The 10837-nt window shown below is 39.6% G+C and overlaps 2 pseudogenes; both read right to left on the bottom strand.

Moving 5' to 3' along the window:
* Nucleotides 1-6287: 6287 nt before the first annotated feature.
* On the bottom strand, nt 6288-6939 carry LOC149221143 (alpha-1,6-mannosyl-glycoprotein 2-beta-N-acetylglucosaminyltransferase-like; annotated as a pseudogene).
* Nucleotides 6940-6955: 16 nt separating this feature from the next.
* On the bottom strand, nt 6956-9026 carry LOC149221142 (protein STICHEL-like 3; annotated as a pseudogene).
* Nucleotides 9027-10837: the final 1811 nt, after the last annotated feature.

Genomic DNA, 10837 nt, shown 5'->3' with positions numbered 1-10837 from the left:
ACAAATACAGTCAAGGAGAATAGAACGAACTGGTTTCAAAGGTTTCCTGAAGCATTATGGGCTTACAGAACTACTTGGAGGAACACTACGGTTTTTTCACCTTATGAATTAGTTTATGGCAAAAGTGTTGTTTTTCTTGTGGAATTTGAAATCAAAACCTTAAGGACTACTTTAGCTATTAACCTTGATTTGACTGATGCACAGACAGCTAGGTTGCAACAGCTTTAGGAATTGGATGAAAAGAGGTTGGATGCCATCCATCAAACAACCATGATACAACAGCAAAGAACCAGGTGGCATGACAAAACTATTAAGCACAAGCAGTTCCAAAAAGGTAATTGGGCGTTACTGTATGACTCCCGTTTTGAAAATTTTCAGGGTAAATTAAGAACAAGGTGGCTAGGACCTTATGAAGTAGATGTTGTTTTTCCAAATGGAACAGTTAGACTCCTAATGATTGATGATAGTAGAACACCATTATTAGTGAATGGGTATCGACTCCGTTTGTATCAACGACCTGTTTCTAAAGAGGATTTCAAAGCTACTTGCATGACAAACATGCACTATGTTTTTTTGGGGGAACCAGCTATCCCTCAATGCACTTAATTTCCTGTTTATATATTTATTTTTAGATTAGATTTCTTAACTAATAATCCTTGTCAATGGTTGCCATGTTACAATTAATTATTTTTCAGATCTTAGCTTTGGATGGTGGCTGAAAAGAAAAATTCCAATATAGGAAGAATTAATTTGCAGATTGGAAAAGCATTGCCATGTCATTCCAGATCATACACCATTGCCCGTTGCTGATACATCATTTCCCGTTGCTGATACACCATTTTCCGTTGCTGATACACCATTTCCCATCGCTGATACACCATTTCCCATCGTTGATACATCATTTTCCGTTGCTAATACACCATTTCCCGTTGCTAATACACCATTTCCCGTTGTTGATACACCACTTTCCAGTGTCAAAACACCAAATCCCACTGCTTAAACACCAATCTTTTCTATTTTCCTTAATATCCCTATTTTTACTCCCGAGAATGAACTATTACTTCAATAGAAACATATCATTCTTTATTCCAAGGAATCAGCCATTTATCTTGTTAATAATACCCCTTCACTACTGCCTCTTGTGAATAATAAAAACCTCGTGTATAAAAACCCTCACACCTTACAAACCCTTTATATACTGATCATTGACCTATTAAGGACAAGATAACACTTTTCGGCACAACAACCAAAGGTAATTGTAAAGGTATGCATGTTATGTGTGAATATTAAATTGTAGTTAATGAGGAGATAATTGACATGACCGCTAAAAGCGTCGTACTGCCAACCATATCATTCAGCCACAGTTGGGGGGGATTACCGAAATATCATAATCATTACATAATACGCCCATCACCGCCATCCCTGTTCCTCCCGGTTGTATCTAATCCAACTCGTTTATGCCTTACCACGTCATAATTTCATTTTGCAACGTTCTTCTCTGTTTCGACGTCGACAACTCGGCTCTGCACTTTGTATTCTGCCTAAAACAATAACCATGGGAGGAGATGCTGTTAGACATGAACTAGGCTCGACGGCATTACTGGAACTTTACCCAAACGCATGCCAAATCTTCCTACAAGCAGGATGGGTGGACTATTTCAGAAGACTTCCGGAATTTGATTTGCAGCAGGTTCTCGAATTTGCATGCAATTTGAGGGAGGGGTATTCTACTGTCCAAGGGGTGAGAATCCCAGTAACAGAAGAAGACATAGCACAAGTTTCGGGGCTTCCAACCAATGACATTCGCTGGTTCAGTAGGAAGCATCTTATCCTCAATGCATAACAAGATTTCTTGTTACCTGGGGAGCAGGTGGAAGCCAAAGGCAGGGGTGTTGCGCTTCGGTCATTACCACCACCTTGGCCAAAAGTTGCAGAATTCGTCAAGCACTACTTCACTTGCGAGGGACACTATAAGGTAGTTTACCAACATGACTTTGTCTTATTAAATCATTTGCGGCATGGTCGTCTAGTAAATATGCCTTATTATCTCCTTAGATGTATGAAAAATATGGCACACTACACTGTGAACGCTAGGCACCAACTCCTCTGCCTCACGCACCATCGTTTGGTCCAACTCCTGATAAATAGAGGCTTCGCCCTGCATAACCCGCCTGCCCTCATTAACCCTCCCCAGCAAGGTGAGGAAAATCCTCAGCAAAATGAAGAAAATTCCCAGCAAGATGCTGAAACTCAGGAACCAGCAGCAGGAACATCCCAATTAACCACTGAAAATCTGCTACAGTCCTCACCCCATGATGAAGCCAAACCGTCCACTCTCATAGTTCATATCCCTACCGATGATTTAGACGAGGATACTTTCATCACTTTCCTTAAAAGGAAAAAGCAACAGAAAACTGCAACCCCATTAAAAAGAAGAACCAGGGCCTCAGTAAAGGCAGCTACTATTTCTGATGATTCCCTAAGTAAAATTCATCGCAAGAGGAAAAATACTGTCTCTCCTGGTTCCCTACCTCGGCAACGAACAAGGTTGTTTGCAACAACCGAGGTCGTTCCTCCTATCATTTTAAACACCCGTATTCCACATAGCCCTAAACCTTCACCTCCTTCACCCTCAGATGCCGAAATTCAAAGTGTTCACGATGTTGTAACATCATTTTTCTCAACAGAGGCAGCTGCTCCACAAGAACCAACTACCGACAAATTCAAACTAGACATCAAAGTTGATATAGGATATGTGGTTGTTACACAAGAACCAGCCACTGACCCAATAGGTGCCACACAAGAACCACCTGTTGGCGAACAAAAAGAAGACGACCTGCATGTGGCTGTTACAGAAGAACCAACCACTGACCCAATAGGTGCCACACAAGAACCACCTGTTGGGGAGCAAAAAGAAGACGATCTGCATGTGGCTGTTACACAAGAACCAACCACTGACCCAATAGGTGCCACACAAGAACCACCTGTTGGGGAGCAAGAAGAAGATGCCCTAGGTGAAACTGATACACAAACTGACCCAATAGGTGAAACACAAGAACCACCTGTTGGGGACGCACATGATGAAGTTAATGTTGAACAAAAATTCTCTTCTCCTTTGGAATCTGTAACTATAGAAGCTCCGGTTACTCTTGCCTCCCTACAAGAAGAAAATGAGTTCTTAACATCAGAAATTAAGGCCTATCAGAAAGAGTTAGCAATGGCTAGGGAAGCCTATAAAGAAGAATTCAATATGTACATGTTAGCTCAAGTAGCATCTCAAGTTGAAAAGAGTGTAGAGAAAGAGAAATACAGTGAATACATGTGCAGTGAATGTGGGGATATCTATACTCAAGCAAGATATAAAATAATTGCAGTCCCATTGACTGGAGCTAGCCCTGCTATATTTAAAAAGGAACACCCTGCTGTTACACAAGAACCAACAAGGTCTTCAAGGATTTCAGAAGAAGAAATAGAACCACCCCGACCTACCCAAGTTATTGATGAGCAGAAATCAGAGGAAGAAATAGAACCACCCCGACCTATCCAAGTTATTGATGAGCAGAAACCAGAAGAAGAAATAGAACCACCCCTGCCTACCCAAGTTATTATGAGCAGAAACCAGAATCAAAATCTTTTACAACTGTGCATATACAAAATGAACCTCCCTGTGTTAGCAATGCTCATGCACAGACTTCTAGTTTTGAAGAATTAAGCAACACATGGAAAGCAAAATACGAGCTCTCCCAAGGAAAGGCATTTCAACATCAGAAGTCATTATGGTTTAATTATGCCTATAGGAATTGGGAAGCAATGGAACAGTCTCGTGCACAACACAAAGAAAATAAGCAATTAAAAGCTAGACTGTCTCTTATCTTCGATTTAGTCCAACGCTTACTGGCTACAAGAACGCCTTCTTTTAATTATTCTGTATTCTTGAGAGAACACTTAGCGTTCCTCCAATTAAAAGCAATAAAGGATGGAAGACCACACCGGGTCTCTACACCACAGCAATTCATTGAAACTTTTGCAGAAGCACCAAACAATGACCAGAATCTGCTGTGTGAACTCTATCTTCACAATGAGGCTATGCCTGAAGATAGAAAGATTAATTTACTTCCTATTTGTGGTGATATTCAAATAAGAGCTTTTATTTCCTTTTTTGCCAATCAAATCACTTGGCAGAATGCTTTCATGTCTGCAAAACTGTAATGCCCCACTTAAATCTTATCCTACAAATTTTGTTAATATTTACATTGTGTGAAAATATTGAGAAATATTGGTCTAATATAAATTTATGATTTCCATTATTCAAATTCCCCACTTACCTTCTCAAATTGAATATTATGTAGGATATGGTCTCCTTCCATTAATTCAAAATATATTTATTCATTTCACATTCCCCAATGTACCCTCACATTTACTAAGGAGAAGACATGGTCCTCTCCATGTAAGTACATTCACATTCCCCAATGTACCCTCACATTTAGTTGGGAGAAGACATAGTCCTCTCCATCTTATCATCAATATATATTTATTCATTTCACATTCCCCAATGTACCCTCACATTTACTAAGGAGAAGACATGGTCCTCTCCATGTAATTACACTTCACATTCCCAAATGTACTTTTCAGATTTACTTGGGAGAAGACATGATCCTTTCCCATTAAATTCTCAATTTTATATTCATGTCACAATTCCAAATGTACTCTTAGCTTACTTGGGAGAAGAGAAGTCAACTAAGGATGGATGAGAAGTTAATGACATTAATGAGAGGTGGTTGAGGAAAGAGGGTATAAAAAGGGAAGGGGGAAGGAAGGAAAGGAGGGTTGGAGTCTTGCTTAGGATTGTGGGGGTTGGTTGTGATTGTTTGGCCTTGTTATTATTTTGGGAGACCTTGGAAACCTGTGGAGGTTTCTTGGGTTTGAGAGGAGGAAAGTATCATTATCTAGTTTTGCACATTCTTCTTGAGGACACACTATATCTGGTTGGACTTGGGCACGGAGGGCTAGGGAACCTGTGGAGGTTTCCTGGGCTAGGAATTCATTTCCTAGTTGGCTGGGAGGTAAATCCGGTTGGGTCGGTCAGAAGGAGCGTTCAGCTGGAGCTATAAGACAAAGGTATCATCATCAACCGCCGGAGCAGGTATTTTTCCATGGACTACTCTTGTTAAGTGGATATCAATGGAATGCTCACCTTAATTTATGTTGCTTATGATAATATGATAAGATGTTAAATGTTTAAAGCTGTGTAAAATGGTCAGCAAACTCCTTTTATTATTTTTAAATTAACAGGAAAATAGATATGTTAGTGTAAAACAAAATAGAGGCTCTAATAATAGGAATCAGGTCCCTACACATGGTATCAGAGCTTTGGTTCACAATCTGGACCCAAAACCCACTAAACCCAAATTCCGCTCTAAGAATTTATAACCCTCATAAGGACTCATAATTCTAATATATAGATTCTTCAAATTTGCCCTCCAAAGCCCACCTTGCACCCATTTACAGATCTTAAATTGCCTCATCATAAACCTGATTTCTGGACTTGAAAATGTTTATAGTACGGGAGTAACTCTTACACCGGTATGAGCACCTCTCAGAGTATGGTATCTGTGTGTATCTAACTATTTATGAATTTGCAAACATAGAGAGGCGAGTGGCGAAGATATAGAGTCCAGGTTTAAACAACGGAAGTTGTTAGAACCCCGCACTGTTTTATGGAGGGCAGCCATTTCTTGTTATGAGCGCCTCTCAGAGTATGGTATCGGTGTCTGTCTAACTATTTATGAATTTGCAAACATAGAGAGGTGAGTGGCGAAGATATAGAGTCCAGGTTTAAACAACGGAAGTTGTTAGAACCCCGCACTGTTTTATGGAGGGCAGCCATTTCTTGTTGTTGACGGAGAACCTGATTGAGATGAAAAGCCCTCGACATCATGGATTCTCAGGGCAGAAATCAGTGATTTTGTGATGAAATTGCGCTGGTTCGATTATCTTCTAGTCTTCTCCAAAACGAGCAAATAAAAATTCGAGGTGGGTAGCACTCCTCCCGCATGTTTTGTCATGACAATCAATAATGCAATCAATGTTGCAATCTATATAAACATGGTTGTACGCAGCAGAAGCCGCAGTATTAACTTTTCATGGAGGCGTTTGGTCACCCTGGCCTGCTTGTTTAGATTGGGACTGTTGGGTTTGCTTATACTTCTCCTTATACCAAAAGGGTTTTCGCAGGTTGCCCTTAGGGGCTTAGAAGAAAAAAAAAAGATACAACCTTTATAGCCACCTTAGAATATGAGGTAGAAGAATTTAATTACTAGCATGAATCTCTTTCTTTTAATAAGGAACTCACAAAATAGTTTATCTAGAGTGCCAAATGAAGGATACACTACTGCCCACATGGTGCTATCCCAGTTGTAATCATCAAAAGAACAAAACTCTCTTGCCTTAGAATGGATTTTTCTCCAAACTGTTCTATTGAAAGCATACCCAATATTGCCCATCTTCTCGGCAATCAAATTCTATGACTCTTCCCCCTTATAATTCACATCAGAAGGAGCCAAATTTGCAGCATAGCACTCAACACATTTATGTTACTTCAATGCAGATAAAATTTGAATATTTCTGTAAGCATTGAGAAAATAAAATGGTCCTCCTCTATGAAAAGTTTATGTCCATTGTGTCGTTTGGTTTCTTCCATTCCAGCCCAAATCCAATTCATCATCCACCACCAATGGTGCTTCAGAGAAACTATTTTGGGAGACCTGTGGTTTCCATACTGATCAACATTTCTTTACACTTTTTAATCAAGGAATCATCCTTACCTTGGCAATCTCTAGGTGACACACCTGGAAATGAATTAGCAAACAAGTGAAGGGAAAAGGGGGAAAAAATTTGTTTTACCTGGCAAAACCTTATTCCATCTACTATCTTATTCATTTCTTCAAAATACCCGTCATGGCTTACAATCGATAAAGTCTCATCGATGCCCTCCACATTGTCAAGGGCTATCTGAAAAGTCTCAAATGCCCGAGAGCCAATGCCACCAATTTCTTTTACATCTAAATTCTGACCAAGATTTTGAGTTAAACATGAACAACAGAGTCCAAAAGGACGTGACAGATCCAGAGAATGGTAGTTCATGGCTGTTGAAAATATTCTACCACATGATGTTTTACCTGTTCCTTGAGGACCATGGAACACATAAACTGGGGCAATATTTCCCCTCACTATAGCATTCATGAGAGCCTGGGCAGCTAAATTTTGCCCAACCAATTCTCCAAATGTCTTTGGAACATACTTCTGAGACAAGCTCCTACACCTATCTTGAGATCTCAAACAATCACTGCCCATAATATCTTGTCCATGTCCCAAATGGCCGATCAATCTAGTTTCAGAAACCATGTCAATATTTTGTCTGAGACGAATTTTATGGTCATCATAGAGATCTAGCTCACATAAAGCATTCTTCCTTGTGTATCTGTATCTGCACTTTCCTGAGACCCACTTGGTTCCATTAGTAGGGGAAGCGACTCAGAATCAGAATCTAAAGAAGAAATAGAATGATCAGATGTTTCTAATGCAACAGAAAACTCCCTTTGAGAACTGGAATAGCTTTGTGACACAAGCCCTTCAATTTTTCGTGTGGCTGAATCTGAAAGCCCACATGAGAGGCTCCTACCTGCCAAATCCAATATATTTTTGCCTCTATCGTGTCCCACAGCCCTTTTTGGGAATATCAATGACCGTTTATTTCCCACTTCCTGCTTGAGGTCCAACTTTTTGTGAAACTGTGAAATCTTTGTTACTAATCCCACCACGACTACCAGAGTTCAAACCAACTGAAACTGATAAATATTCAAAATGCTCTCCTGCTTCTCCGGAATGCACCTCTTAATGCCTTTTAACTTGTGTTTTTTTTACCTGTCCAGTTCCCCTGCGGGACAATTTGGGTGATAATGTGAGTCAAAGTGAGAAGTTGAACAATCCTTATCATCAATTGGCGAGACTGTCTCCTCTTCTTCATCATGGATTCTATCTTTCCTTATACAGTCATTATTTTGAAAGAGGTGCGGAGAATGAACCTGGAGATATTTTGCTGCTCTGTTTTTCAACTTACCATCCAAAGTATTCGATATATTGCCTTTAGTATCCCTGTTCCAACCTCTTGGAGGTAATGTCATTAAATCTGCATTAGGTTCCATTCTCCCTTGACAATGAAATGCATCACTTAACAGCCTATCTTTTCGGCACAAATCCTTTGCTTTAGGCTTCCTTCCAAGCTCAGAATCACTTCTCCAATTTTCATGAGTCAAACCCTTCTTCCTCCCATTTCTTTTCAATTCCATCTGTCTTACCCTACTATCTGCATGACCATAACCAATCAGTTTCCTTCTTCTCCTTTGTCTTCTATCAGCTTCCACAGAACCTTTCGCACTGCTTCCTCCTACTACACCTCTTGTTTTCCTAGATGTGTCACTTTGAGAAAGGGGAGATGCAGTTAGAGGACTTCTCGACCCTTTCCTAAAATCACCACCCATAGGCTTCATACCTCCAAGATCTTTCTTCTTAAATGCACCTTCATTTTCTAGCTTCTTCATCAATGATCCTATGATAGGAGAATTCCATGATGGACTTGTAGAAGGGTCCCTGAGAGATTGTGACCTTTGTAGAATGGTCAAATCTTTCATAAGAGAGGTCTCCACTGAACAGCTCTTATCCAACATGATTTTTGATTTCTGCATGTGAATGTGATGCTTCAAATGAATACAGTTAGTTAAATGTGCATGATTTCTTAAGTGATCTTGAATATTTGAACCCTTCTCAGAGATACTTTTGTACTTGCCTCTAGAGGTTAACGTCGTCATCAACGTTAATGTCTTGTGCTATAACGAGTACAGCTCTAAGAGATCTCAAAGTAAAATCGGGGACAATATGAAAACATGTGGATATAAGGAAAATGGCAGGCATTTTGGGAAAGCTGACCAAGACAGATAAATATTACAAGTACGACAATGAAAAGCTAGGCACACTGCTACAGAAGGACCAAGAACAAACTACAAATCGTCATTTCTATCCATTTGACTTAAGTGTGTAACAAGTATCAAATATACCATGCTCTGCTATGGAATAGACTTCATTTTCCTCCACTTGTAAGAAACAATTCATTTCATCAAATAGACACAATCATTTGGATGTCACATGGGATAATCATAAATCTCAATCTGTTTACCTGATCTTGACAGTTTGAAAATAGCCCAGAGTCTATAATCACAATACTTGAATTCTACGATAGGGAATATGAATAGAATGGTTGATCCAATTTCAAATGCTTGATCTGGACGATGTTGCTTCTGCCATCACCAATGGAAATTACTCAATGTAAAACAATGTAAACTTTGAAACGGGAACTCTGGCCAAAAAACCCGAAAAAAACATCAAAAACAGTGCTAAAAACGAAAAGTGTGTATACTGGAACGATGTTTTTCTTTTTAGGTGTCAATTTTGAACGTGTTTTAAAAATGACAGTGACTACTAAATTTACTACGAAATTTTCGTGCAAAATATAGCTTCAAAACGAAAGTGTTGATACTCGAATAATGATTTTTTTTTAGGGTCAATTTTCAAACTTTTTAAAAAACGCTAATAAAACCAATTTTTTGTGTCTCAAACAAAGTTAAATTTTAAGGAAAAAACACATTAATGTTTCTGGTAGAATATCATTTTTCTTTCCTAAGTATAAATTTAACATGTTTTCAACCACAACATGCTAGATACAAAAGAAATTGAAATTTTTTCAACTATAAAACTAAAAAAACATGACATTATGAAAAAATTATATCACTGAATGAATTCAAAAGTCTTTATTTGTATACTGAATAAAACAGACATTATATCTCTAATTTGATATTGCATTGTAGATATTTAAACAATAAAATTTATCATACTTAAGACATAATCCAACAACATAAAAATGCTTCATAACTTCTCATTTAACAAAATATGGAAAACATTAATTTTATTTGAGGATATGATGCATACATCAGTTATATAAACTGTCTTAAACAATTATTCAAACTCAATCACCCAATAACCGTGGGTAGGTCGTCGTCGTGCCCCCTTCCCCCAACCCATTACTGATCTTTCCCATTCACCCATGCCCTCTTCCCCCTTCTGCCCTACCCATGCGCTAGCCCTTGCTACCCCCAACTCACCCACCCATGCACCATTTCCCCAACTCTTCCTTCCCTACCCCACAACTCTTCTCCCCATAAGCCCACCCCCTAACTCCCATTCCCCTCCAATCTCAACTCCTCCCCCCCTTCCTTAACGTCGGCCCCATGGGCCTCGCGCCCTACCCCCCTCCACCGTACCCTTACCTCTACCCCCTACCTCCCCCCACCGCCCACCCTTACCTTCCCCCCCACCCAAACCCTACCCCCCGCCACCCCCGAACCACTACCCCCCCCCCCCCCCCCCTTAACCCCCTACCCTACCCCCCTTCCCCCCCACTCCCCCCTGCACCCCCCTTACCCATGTTTGACATCATATTCTAGTGTAAAAATGTTGTTTCTACATTGATACATAGCTTAATCTCAAGTCTTTTACAAGTAGTTAAAGTGCCAAAAGGCACATGCAAGGGAGGTTGTGGGCTATTAGCTATAGAGCAATGAATACTACCATAGAGGGACACAACAATCATAAAAGGAGTCATTTGTGAGGAGATAATTGAGACTTAAATAAATATGGATAAGTAGGTGGCAATCTAAAACAACTTAACATATCTTCCTTATTGTGTAGAAATCAATTTTAGTAATGTGATTGCGTGCATAAAATG

This window comes from Pinus tabuliformis, chromosome Q, assembly GCF_031772625.1.
Source record: "Pinus tabuliformis cultivar Carrire ecotype Pingquan chromosome Q, CPIR1, whole genome shotgun sequence".
Classification (NCBI taxonomy): domain Eukaryota; kingdom Viridiplantae; phylum Streptophyta; class Pinopsida; order Pinales; family Pinaceae; genus Pinus; species Pinus tabuliformis.
The sequence above is the reverse complement of the archived record's forward strand: the minus strand, read 5'-3'. Positions and strand labels throughout refer to the sequence as shown.